The sequence below is a fragment of the Lissotriton vulgaris genome, unplaced genomic scaffold, assembly GCF_964263255.1.
Source record: "Lissotriton vulgaris unplaced genomic scaffold, aLisVul1.2 SCAFFOLD_1224, whole genome shotgun sequence".
Lineage (NCBI taxonomy): Eukaryota > Metazoa > Chordata > Amphibia > Caudata > Salamandridae > Lissotriton > Lissotriton vulgaris.
The window spans coordinates 213,015-225,175 of record NW_028242734.1 but is presented as its reverse complement, the minus strand read 5'-3'; the positions used below and the strand labels follow the sequence as shown (position 1 = coordinate 225,175).

The window sequence follows — 12,161 nt, the reverse complement described above, 5'->3', positions numbered from 1 at the left end:
ACTGACGCACCCATACCACTTAATGCCTGAGTAGGCGTGCAGGTGAAATAGTGCTACACAATTTGGTACCATCACATTAAGATTGGAGTCTATCACCCCCACTAACTATAATGTGAAAACTATGTGCACATACATATCTCACTATACCGCACCATGGCTCTGTGAGATATAGTTGCAGTGCACGTTGGGAAGAACATTAGTGCATGATCAATTTTGGAACAACAAACGCCTTGTGACTACATCCTTAATGTTCGTTTCTATCTGTGTATGTCCATTTGTGTCTGTTCTTCCTTTCAGATAACTGCTGGGTTCCTACAAAGAATGAGGTACCAGCAGGAACAGCAGGTTTTAATAATTGTTTTCCTGTGTATTCACATACTTGACCTCCTGGTTAGGGTGAGCCTTAGCGCACTCATATTGCCGGGGTCTACACACTGGTCCTGAAGAATGCCTAGCTAGTTGCAACATATAGCCAGAAACATGTTGACCACTCGCAGTGAGACATAGCTGAACAATCTATCCAGCATATACATCCTCACTCCATCTTTTAACTGTGCCTGGTTGACAAATACAATAATTTTTAGACTGAACCCAGACACTTTTAAACTCACTTCACATTCCCTTGGCCTAATAAATCAACCAATATCGACCAGCTCCGCAGTAACTTTGCGTTGAAGCAAACCGGGGAGGTACTCAACCTTTCTCGTGGGACCCGATGATGAAGTATGTCACCAGGTAGGTTGGTGAGTGAGGGCTTTCTAAAGAATCAAATTTGATTCTTCATGTTCGCTCTTCTCCTAAGAAGGCAAACTTTTTTGTTGTTTTGACTATATTTGCAGGGGGATCAAGTGCTCCTTATAATAAATCCCTCTCTCTCTTGTTGTTTACTAATATTAAGTTTCTATATGTCCTACTTTTAAATACCATGCACTTATGGACTATATGCCTACTTAATGGTTGCTTATTAATATTTAAAAGGACAGTTTAGGCCTGTCAAAAGCGTTATTTTGGCAGGTTGAATAGCAGATTTTAAACTGCCACTGTCAGGCTAAACTGGAAGGCCTGCAACAATGTTTATATTGTTGCTATAGTGAATGGCACAACAGGTGCTGCAGTCCACTAGTGATATTTAACTTACAGCCTCTGTGTACACTATGTACCATATAATAGTGACGTATAGGAAAGTTAAATATGCCTTCTAGGAGTACAGCCAATTCCAACATGCTTTAGGAGCCACAGCACATGCACTGGGGCCTGGTTATCAGAGTCCCAGTGCAGAAACCCAAAATAAAAAACAGCGCCCGTCCTCAAAAAATGGGAGTGACCAAGCAACAAGAGGCTTTTTCCTATGCCTCCCAGCCAAAGAATTGCGACATAGACTGACCAGGGACAGACTTTATCACAAAGAAGAAGACGTCCACTTTACCCCAGAGTGCAGTGTAAGTATAAATAAGGTTAGTCATTATTTGTCTCACTCTCCATTCACAGATTATTGGTATCGCTAGTTAACTTGGAACAATGTCCTCATTGGGTGGGACACATGATACAGATTATATTTCACAGTTGTCGTATCTTTTAATTGGTCATATCAAAGTGATGCAATAACCTACCTACTGTAATTCAATTATTTCTCAGTCTCTTTGTCCTGGATTGTTCTGACATACCACCAGTTTACATATCTAGCAGTGAAGTGATGATGTAGTTACAACTACTGATGGGAGTTAATACATGACATAACTGTGATACCGTACATTTGTTTTGTTATATGCTACTAGAAGTGAGCATGAGATTAACTTCTATTAACTGTAGACTAAGCCTGTTTTGTAAAAATAAATCTTATCCTTTCAATACATGTTGAAGTTCTTCTGTGGGTCTTATTATGTGGAAAACTCTGATGCCCCTTGACATTTTATAGATAATTACTTAGGAGAATAACCAGAGAAAGTAGGGCATCTTCAAAGTCCAGAGTTTCCATCTGCAGATATCTGCACATTTCTCATTATTAGAGCTGCAATAAATGTTACCAGGCTATTGCGCTGATGGTACCATGGGAGGTGTGTGAAATTAGAATAATACAATTTTAATTTTACTTCGCTGATTGCTTTTACAGTTCTTGTGGCCATTGATGTCAGCAAGATGGTAAGAATGTGTGCCAGCAAATTTAAAAGGCTGGTATAACCTAAGCAGACTTGCACTTTTTGGAGACAATACTTCCTTTCGTTCACCCTGCCCTACGGATGGCAAAGCATTCAGTCTTATAAATCAAACTGCAAAAGAGCAATGTTGGACTTGGTCCTTTTGGCAGGTTCACCCCGAAACTTTTTGCATTTGCCTAGCCTGTTTCTGTAACCTGGTGTTGGTGATTTTAGGCCTCTGTGCACTTTTTCACTGTGGTCCAGTGTAAAGTGCGTGCGCTCTCTGTGTATGTGGTGAGAGTGGCCTGCCCTCTCATAGGAATGCATGGGGATATGTGTGTCCATGGTAGTTCCTGATGTGAAGGGAGTGCAGCGTCGAGTTTGGTATGTGTGAACTCGTGGGATTAAATACTGTGCGATGATGTGTGCAGATTTATTGTGGGTTCCATGTTTAAATATCGAAAACAAAAATATAGCCAACAAAAATATTGATGTAAAAACATTGATTACAAAAATATCGACTCCTATACTTAAACAGGTAAGTACAATAATATTGACTCAAAAATATTGATGTAAAAAATATAGATGTAAAAAATATCGACTTTAAAAAATAATATAACTTAAATTAAATTAATTAAATATTATTATTTTTATTAACAAATTTAATTAAATGTAATATATATTTTAATGTATTATAACAAATACATTTAATTTAATAAATATAAACACAAAAAGTGTACATATACATATATTTACTTAAATACATTTGATTAACTATTATCTTTATTTAATTTATAAACTTTATTAATTATATAAAAATAAAATAAAAACATATATGAATAATTTAAAATAAAATAAAATATTCTCTATTTAATTAACACATGAAACTATTAAAAAAATAACACATACATTTAATAACAAAATAAAAACATTAGTAGTTAAAACATTGGATAGCTGGAGGGTAAAAATGACTAATCCCACTCCAATGAGTGCAACAGTAGGGAAAGGGCTGAATAGCATAGGGGTAAAATTTACTATTCCCACTCCAGTGAGTGCAACAGTAGGGAAAGAGCTGGAGAGCGTAGGGGTAAAAATGACTATTCCCACTCAAGTGCGTACAACAGTAGGGAAAGCGCGGGATCCCAAAACAATAAAAAACGAAACTATCAACATTTGTATTACATTTTATTTCCAATTTTAACATAATTAATATATAAATGTAAATATATTATTATTAAAGATAATAGAAAATGATTAATTACACATTATTTACCACTATAATATCCACAACACATACCTAAAATTTATTAAACAAATACATTTAATATTAACTAATTAATTAATGAAAATTATGTCACTATTATTAATTAATAATTAATCAATAAAAAATTAATTACTTACCAGCTTTCACACCATTTACACATGTAAACATCACAACACACACCTAAAATTAATTACACAATTACAATTAATAATTACTAAATAATTAATGGTAAATAATTTTAAAATATTTATTAATTAATCAATAAAAAATTAATTACTCACCACCCTTCACACCATTCACACATATAAACACCACAAGCAAACCTAAAATTAATGTAACAATTAACATAATTAATTATTAATTGACAAATTGAAAATAATTAACAACTAAATATTAAAGTATTATTAATCAATAAATTAACACATTAATTAATCAATTAATTTTATATAATTAAATTACTTCCCACCCTATTCCCCTATAAACCCACAACCCGCTACGGAATTAACAACGCAAAATTAAACTTAAAATAAATTAATAACTAGAAAAATTCTAAAACATATAATAAAATGACAAAAATTCTTATTAAAAACACTAAAATACATAAAATTATTATTAAATGTATATTTTTGTCAACTATATTTTGGCAAACGATATTTATTACAACTATATTTTTGTAATCGATATTACTTACCTGTCAGTCGATATTCTTGTCATCTATATTTTTGTTGTCGATATTTCTTCTAGACGATATTTCTGCGGCGATATTAATGGTCCTCGATATTTCTCCGTTGATATTCCTGCTCTGCACCTTATTGTGTCTAGTGGAGAAGTGCCACTTTTAGAAGTTGGCATATCTGTGCAGTGAATGTAAATTGACTGTCTGGCTTGTGATTGCCTGGAGCTGGCTGGTGTGCTTGGCTCCATGAGCCAGGATGGGTCTGCCCGGTGGTGAATGGAGAGATCTGCATGTTGATGGGAGGGAGGAGTGCACCTGTGACCTGAATAGGGCTGGGCCTTCCCTCCACAATGCTGGCTCCACCCCCTGTGGTGTGTCTGATGTCCCTGACCCATCCTGTGAATAGGCAGAGGGGCTGCGCAAACCAAAGTGCTCCAGAACCAGTTGCACCTGGTTCGCCCCTTGCCTGCACCTTTGGAGACAAAGGATTTTGTATATAAATGAGGGGCTGTGACCCCATGAAAATATTCTTGTGCTCAACTTGAAACAACCAGGGGCGTGCTGCTGCTGGGGCCCAGGGGAAGGCTTGCCTCCCTGGGCCCTGCCCTGCCCCTGGATGCCTGGAGAATCTCTAACTTGGGGTCCTCTTTTGCTTTCCTTGTTGCCCAGGACTTTTGCTTCTCTGTTTTGACTCCGGGAGCGCTTTATTTTCCGCTCTCCCCCAGGAGGAAGGAGCGCTTCTACTCGCCGTGGCAGGGCTGGGCTGCAGCTTGTGGGAGGGAATCCTGATGTGGAAATCCCCCTCCCTACCGATGTTTAAACTGGGGGTGCCCACCCCGCATTGAGCGTTGTCTCGCAGGATCCTACCCTGTGAATTTGCGCATATTTGTATTTAAATCCTAGCGGGTGCCCACCCCGCGTCTCACTGCCGCAGCCCGAGCGGCTTTCTAAACATTGCTGGGCCACTGCAAATGCGGCCCGGAAGTCAGGCAAACCAGCCTGCGACGGGGGCCGGGCTGCGGCAAGACAGGAAGTGAGGTGTGGCCGGAAAGGGATTGCGGAGCTCCCGTGAGCTGGGAAAGCCCCGCAAGTATGGTGACAGTGGCGGAGGGGGCTCGAGGCACATTGACGGTGCCTGGCCCCTGCCACGGATGAAGAGGAGCAAGGAGGCGGCAGTCTGGAGCCTTGCTGGCTCCCCCCCTTGAAGTCCAGGTCCCGAGATGGGGGAACGGGTAAAGACTGGCGCACAGAGAGGACGGGGCTCTCATGAGGTGAGAGAGCCCTGCAATGACCGACGCCTGTGCCCCTTGCGCATCAGGAGAAGAGTCCCCCGAGCTGGAGCCTGGTAAGGAGAGGGCTCAGGGGCGTTGGTTCCTTGAGCGGCCCCACTTGGCAGCGGGCTGCTCCAACAGTGATGGCGACATTTTTAAAGAGCCAGAGGGCTCCAACGCGCCTAGGTGGTTCTAAGAGTCTCTGTGCTCCTTGGGGCCTTTATCTCTTAAAGGGGCCAGAGTGGTCCAGGGGCAGTGATTATTCCTAAAACCCCAATGGGGCTTCCATGTTAAAGGGGCCAGAGGGGCCCATTCTTTTGCCCCCTGGCGAGTTCGTACTCCTGTTTTGGGGGCATGATTATTTTCAGAGCGCTAGTGCGCTCCATGAGGGCAGTATTTGTTCTAGAGCCTGGAGGGCTCCATCGTTTGGCGCATTGTTGTCTGAAGGGCTATTGAGAGCCCCTACCCCATTTGAAGGTTTCACAGCTGCCCAGCAAGTAGTGGGCAGCTGTACAGTGTAGGTATTTCACTCTTTTAGGGGGACATGTGTTGTTGAACCCAGAGGTGGCACAGAGGTGCCAGGCCCTCCACAGCTGCGCAGAACTTAGTGCCAGCTGCAGCGTTTAGGCCTCCCCATGATTGTTCTCAACTGCCCAGCAAGTAGTGAGCAGCTGCAGCATATACGTTTGTGCAGATGGCGCACCACTGACTGGTTGTGCGCAGCGCGCCCTGATACTCTGGACACAGGCATTTGAGCCCCTTATTGGATGGCCATTTGGCCAGGGGGCTGGTATATGGATAGGGCGCAAGGCCCTAATGTGATTATGTGCTAAAGTGATGTGGTGCTAAAAAATTTATTGTGTATAGTATGTTTTGCGCACCCTGTATCTGATACTTCTAAAACTGTGGTTTATGATTATGAGGCTGTTTTACCTATTTAGGTTTATGCTAGTGAGATTGTACTTCACTGTGTGATTTACGCCCCTAAATGTGAGTTATACTTAGGAGGTATGGTCTAATGTGTTTAGACTAGTGAGAGATTGCATAATGTGTTTATGCTGGTAAGGTTGGCGCAGGATGTAATTCGCGCCTGATGTGACTGTGCATAATGTAAAGTTATGTTACAGGTTGAGGTGGAGTACAGTGATTACAAGTGGCTACTGGTTGTATGTTTATGATCTATTTTTACTTGTACCAATGTCTGTTAAGTGTTGATCCTGACAGTGGCCCACGTGGCCCTGTCCTGTGTAAATAATCCCTTGTGAATATTGCCCGTGCCAGTTGGCACAATGTATATTGTGTCATTACTATCTGATGTGTTTTGATAATACAAAGGCTATTTTTATATAACCTTGTATGGAGTTCCTTTTGTGGTGTGCCTGGGATGTTGTTGCTGTGTGCTTGCGCAAATGCTTTAAACATTGCCTCCGGGATAAGCCTGACTGCTCGTGCCAAGCTACCAAGGGGGTGAGCAGGGGCTATCTTGGCATGTAACTCCCTTACCCTGACTATAGTGGTGGTTTCTGCCTGGCCTGGGCACAAGCCTTAGACAACCAGAAATCCCAGTTCTAACAAGAATAGTATGAAAATATTAAGCACACTGGAGACGTTCCTGGGGACATATTGTAATAAACAAGGTGATAAACATTTTAATGCATGTCCGAAAATAGATTTTAAACAAGAGAATGAGTGGAATAGATTGCACACATAGGTTATATTAATGGAAACCATGGTAATAGCAATTTAGAAATGTTGTTGGATCGATAACGAGTAATTCCTCAAAGATCACATGTTGGATGGGGAACAACATCACAAATTGATGCTACTGCACGATTTCTGCATATTATTCCTGAATTCCCAGACTTTTTGAGGGGACAGATTCCACAGGGTTTGACTCGGAGTATTTGTCCGTGAAATCACTCACAGTAATTCTGTATACATTAATATCACCTTTGAGTTTTAAGAGGTCATTTCTAATGTGGGCCCTAACGTTTTAGACTACATTCACATTTCATACTGTCTTGTCTTCCTCAACCTCCTTCTTTTCCTTTTAGTGGCCTTATCGTAGCAGCATTATGATCAACAGGCCCAACAATATTGTACTATTGCGTGACTCATGAAAGTCTAGTAAAGACTCGCCCTGAAGACCAAAGTCATACATGCTATCATAAGGAGTGGGTTCATACCTTTTATTTTCTACAGTCACATGGATCTTTAGGCTGCTATTTCTTCTTTGTCTCCTTGAGCCCTCCATCCACTGGCTCTGGTTTATGTAAAGAGTGAGAGCTTGCTTTCCAAAATCAATTGTACCCGGTCCTGAGGATGGGTGTACAAATTGTTTTACGTTTTTTTCCTAATAAGCTATGCGAAGTTTTATGGAAAACTTTGCAAACTTCACAAACTTGAAAAGTTTTATACGTGCCTACATTTACATATCAGAACTTTTGTGATAATATATGCAATTAAAAAAAACTTGCTGATAAAAATTTAGAGTACAATAAGACTGACCCAAGTGTGAATCGTATGGGGCACTATTCAGAAATAAAGATGAACGTCTACATCAAAGTGTAAAACGTGGAGTATCTTACACCATGCATACCTTATGCCAGATGTTCAAATGCAAAATATGACAATAACGTAGAAAAAAACGCTTTTAGCAGACACATAAATTATTTTCTGAACACACACCTTACTTTCATCCACTTACTCTGTAAACATAGGTCTGATTACAAATAATTCACACATTGTCACCCAAACTTACTCCAACAATTACAAGTTTTGACTAGCGGAGATAACCAGAAGCGTGTATCAACCCCTTTTAAAATCCTTTAAAGTTAAATATTTGGGTGTGCATCCCAATATTCCAAAAACATGCTATTGTTTAACCATAATCCCATACATTGTGGATGTGTACAATTATAAAGCTTCCCCGTAGTAGACCACTCAGACTGTTTTGACTCATTTGTACCTGGCCAAACAATTTCAGTGGAGTTCATCTGTGCTTGTTACACAGACAGGAGTAGAATATACCTGCATCCTAAGTTTGTTCTGCACACACACGCATAATATATGCACCTATATCTTGTGAACTCTTGTGTCAAATGGTCCATGGCATGACAAATGCATGCGTGATTGTGGCACTGACTTTAAAATGTAGGTTACATATCTTGTGATATTAATCATATTGTTACTTTGTCCTGGGATATTTGGTATTAATTACTGTAAGAAATTAGACTATTAGTTAATGGTGGTCAGAACCCATCTCAAATAATAATCAGAGTCCTTGTCAGGGTAATCCACTAAAGTTGCTACATAAACCTGCTCCTAAACCTCTGCTAGCTTACACATTGCAGTCAGGTTTAACTTACAAGCAATGTGTAAAGAATTTATGCAACACACAAACGGTAATAAAGTGAAAAATCCCAAACAAATTTCGAAAAAAAAGGACATTTTAATAAATAAAATTACATCAAAACAACAACATTCAATTTAGAAGAACCAGAGATAAGATACATTTTTAACGTTTAATTTGAAAATAGCGCCAATTACAAAGCGCCAACCACAGTTATCTCATCGCGCTAGAACGGATCAAAGTCAAAAGTTAAGGTTGACATGATGTAGTGCACGCCTCATACAGGGACCAGGTTGCTCCCAGCGATAAGGTTACTGTTGGAACTTAAAAACTTTTATGGAGAGAAAGTGGTTGTCGATGAGTCATCAGCAAGGTTAGCTGCTAGTCGAATCTGAAGCAGGGCTTGACGATGGTAGGTTGCTGAATAGCGGGGTCCCCCAGAGGTTGTTGAAGGTGGGTAAGCTCCGAGGGACTGAAGCCCTTGTCCGTGCCCAGGATGCCTTGACACCAATCAAATACTGTTCGGCGTCAGTCACAATAACACCCTCTATGTTTTGCAATAGAAGCTTTTAATGACTTTAGACCTCTTTCAGCAGGGTGAACCAGTAAGCTGAGGCTGACTAGTGATTCAAAATTGATGACTATGGCTTAAATAGCGATTCCACTCTCCATCGGTTCAACAGCCTAGCCAGAGAGTTGGCTAAAGGTTTCGAAGTCCCACTTCATGTAGTTTGGGACAAGAGGCGGTACACTCTAACACCAACAACAGATCCAGGGCCTGGGGTGCACCACTTGGAAGTTAGAGCAGCAGTAGTGTCCCGGGTAGGTTCAGTTGGAACTAGCCATGTGGGCAACTGCAGGGTGAGAAGTCTCTGGAAGTTGGCTGTGCCCCTGTAGCTTAAACAGGAGGACAGCCAACAGACCTTTGGGTCAACTTTTGAGGTAAAAGGTTCAAGGCAAGCACACCTAGACTTCTTTCAGATTCTTACAGAAGCAGGACAGACTTTCGGATGATTCTTCACTTATTCAGGAGAGGTCTGCGGAGATATGTAGGGTTCACTTGTACGCCCAGTCGCAGCCTGTGGATGAAGATCTAGTCTTTGTACACCCCCTAAACCAGTTCTGGTCGGGTCTTCCTCTTCCACGGTGTCTGGTGCCAATTTGAGTGGAAAGATCAAGGAGAGGCAGGCTTAGGTGTGAGCTTCATATTCCAGTGACAAGGTAGACATCCTTTGAAACTCAGAAAAGACCTGGGCACAGACCCCAGGCCATCCTGACAAGGGAGGACCCCCCCAGCCCCAAACTCAGAGCTCCTTGTCCACTGTTTGGCAGCAATACACATCTCACCATAGGGGAGCCATCAGGGTCATAGTGAGAGCTAGACTCTGTCAGGAACATCTTTTGGTTTTAGGCAGAATGACAACTTTGTAAAAGTTAAACCTCAAAATTAGTAATGTAAAATCCAGCATGACCATTAAGTAGGCTTTTAAATGACTAAGTCCTTGCATCAATTTCCTTGTTACTCCCTAAATGAATTTTGCAATTATTAAATGTAATAGAGCAAATCAGTGTTAACTTATGGGAGTGTGAGAAATTACTGTGAAGGTTTTTCACTGCTAAGGCCTGAAATACATTAAGTATACATGCCCAACCTTTTAAAAACCATGCACCCTGCTCTGTGGGTATCCTGTGCCTACCTTAGGGGTGACTTATAAGCTTTGAAAAGAAAAGTTTAAGCATGGAAAAATGTTGTTTTTCTATGTCCAAATGGCAGTTTACAACAGCACACCCAGGCTGCAGTGGTAGGCCTGGGGACATGTTTACCAGTGCTAATATAGTGGGTGGCACAATGAGTGCTACAGCAACTAGTAGAATCAAATTTGCAGGAAGCCCTGGGGTATGGGTGATACCCTATACTTGGGTCTGTACAGGAAAAGACCAAAGAAGCCTCCTAAAATGTATGTAGATGTATGTAGATCTCTATGGAAGAAAAGAGCACTAGAAAGCATTAAAGACGGGCTATGAAACGTTCTCTTAATGACCTTCCAGTCCACAGAACAACTTGGGAGGTGTACTTGAGCCTCTCTCCACACACTTCAACAGAGTCCACTCTGAGAGAACAGCATCTCGATGCACACTTGCATTTTCCTAACAATGAAGCGTATTAACAAGAACCTTGTTAAAATTATCGCTGTTTTAGCGGCAGGAAACTGCCGCTAAAACTGCGATAATCGTCTTGCTAATATGCATTATAGAATTCCAATACAAACCCAGGTTAGATGTGCAGGACATCTAACCTGGGCTTCTATTGGAATTCTATAACGCATATTAGCAAGCCCATTATCGCAGAAACAGCGATAATTTCATAGAGGTTCTTTCTAATATGCCCCGATGTATTCTTGTTCCCCATCCCTGTCGGATTTTATTTTCGACATTCATTCAGGTTTGGCTTGACATTTGTAGGGTTCCCCTGACCTCATTTGTTGGTAGGTTATCTTTGAAATTCATGACCCGAGCATAAACACTGAAAAGAGAATTTAGGAATACTCAACTCCACAACACTATAGTTAGAGCATTAACAGGAGATGTAAAAACTTTGCAAATAATAAAAACTCTATTCTTCAGCACATGTTTGAGCAAAGGTCTCCATTGGACAGTTTATGAACCTAAATTAGGTGAACTGTAAATACAATGTACTTTTCTCATTTAAATAATTCTCACCCTGGCAAGACCTCTCAAGAGACGAGCAAAATTCTTCTGGTTAATAGGTATGTTTTGATTGAATAAATAGGCTTAAGGCCTAGTGATTAAATATTAGAATAATAATAATAATAATTATTATATTATATTAGAATGTGTGCTTCCTAAAGCACGTATGCATATTCACTGTAGTTCTGCCAGAAGATGAAGGTTGAAGGGGAAGGTCTCAAAGGCTCAGGCAGAGACGATAGAGAATAGTGGGGTAGAACAAAACCAGAAACTCAGAACTGATTCTTTCAATTATCCTATTTCCATTCCCCCTCGCCTTGGTCTATTTGGGCTACTCTCTTTGACACATAGGGAGTTGCGTTGGATTGTTTGGGATGGCATTAAGAATCAGCAACTTTGTGCTCCAGTGGAGGTAACTGCTATAGTTACATTAGACTAATGCAGTTACATTTTTGTAGGATTGTTTGAGAAACTATTCTCACATATTATGACATTTTGCTAATTTGAAAAAAATGACAACAGCTGTGAGTTAGGAGATTATTCAGATTTAGGAAATCATATGTCTATATTTTGTCTTTGTGAATCAGGTCCAAGGTCTTTAAATATCAAATGACCTAATTTAAATTAGACCCGGATTCTCAGGTTTAAACAATGCAAAGGGCTCTGAATTGGGTAATACTTTCAAAATCTCCGAGGTCGAACTTAATCAAGCAGCAGAGTTGAAACCACCCTCCACAGGCAACAATGTGCTTTT

The 12,161-nt window shown here is 40.5% G+C and overlaps 1 protein-coding gene across 1 annotated transcript in view; it reads right to left on the bottom strand.

Annotated features, from left to right (window-relative positions):
- LOC147668858 (unconventional myosin-XVIIIb-like) overlaps positions 1–12,161 on the bottom strand; it is a gene marked incomplete at its 3' end in the record, with an annotated part of 694,293 nt that overhangs the window by 476,396 nt on the left and 205,736 nt on the right. The window lies entirely within an intron of this gene.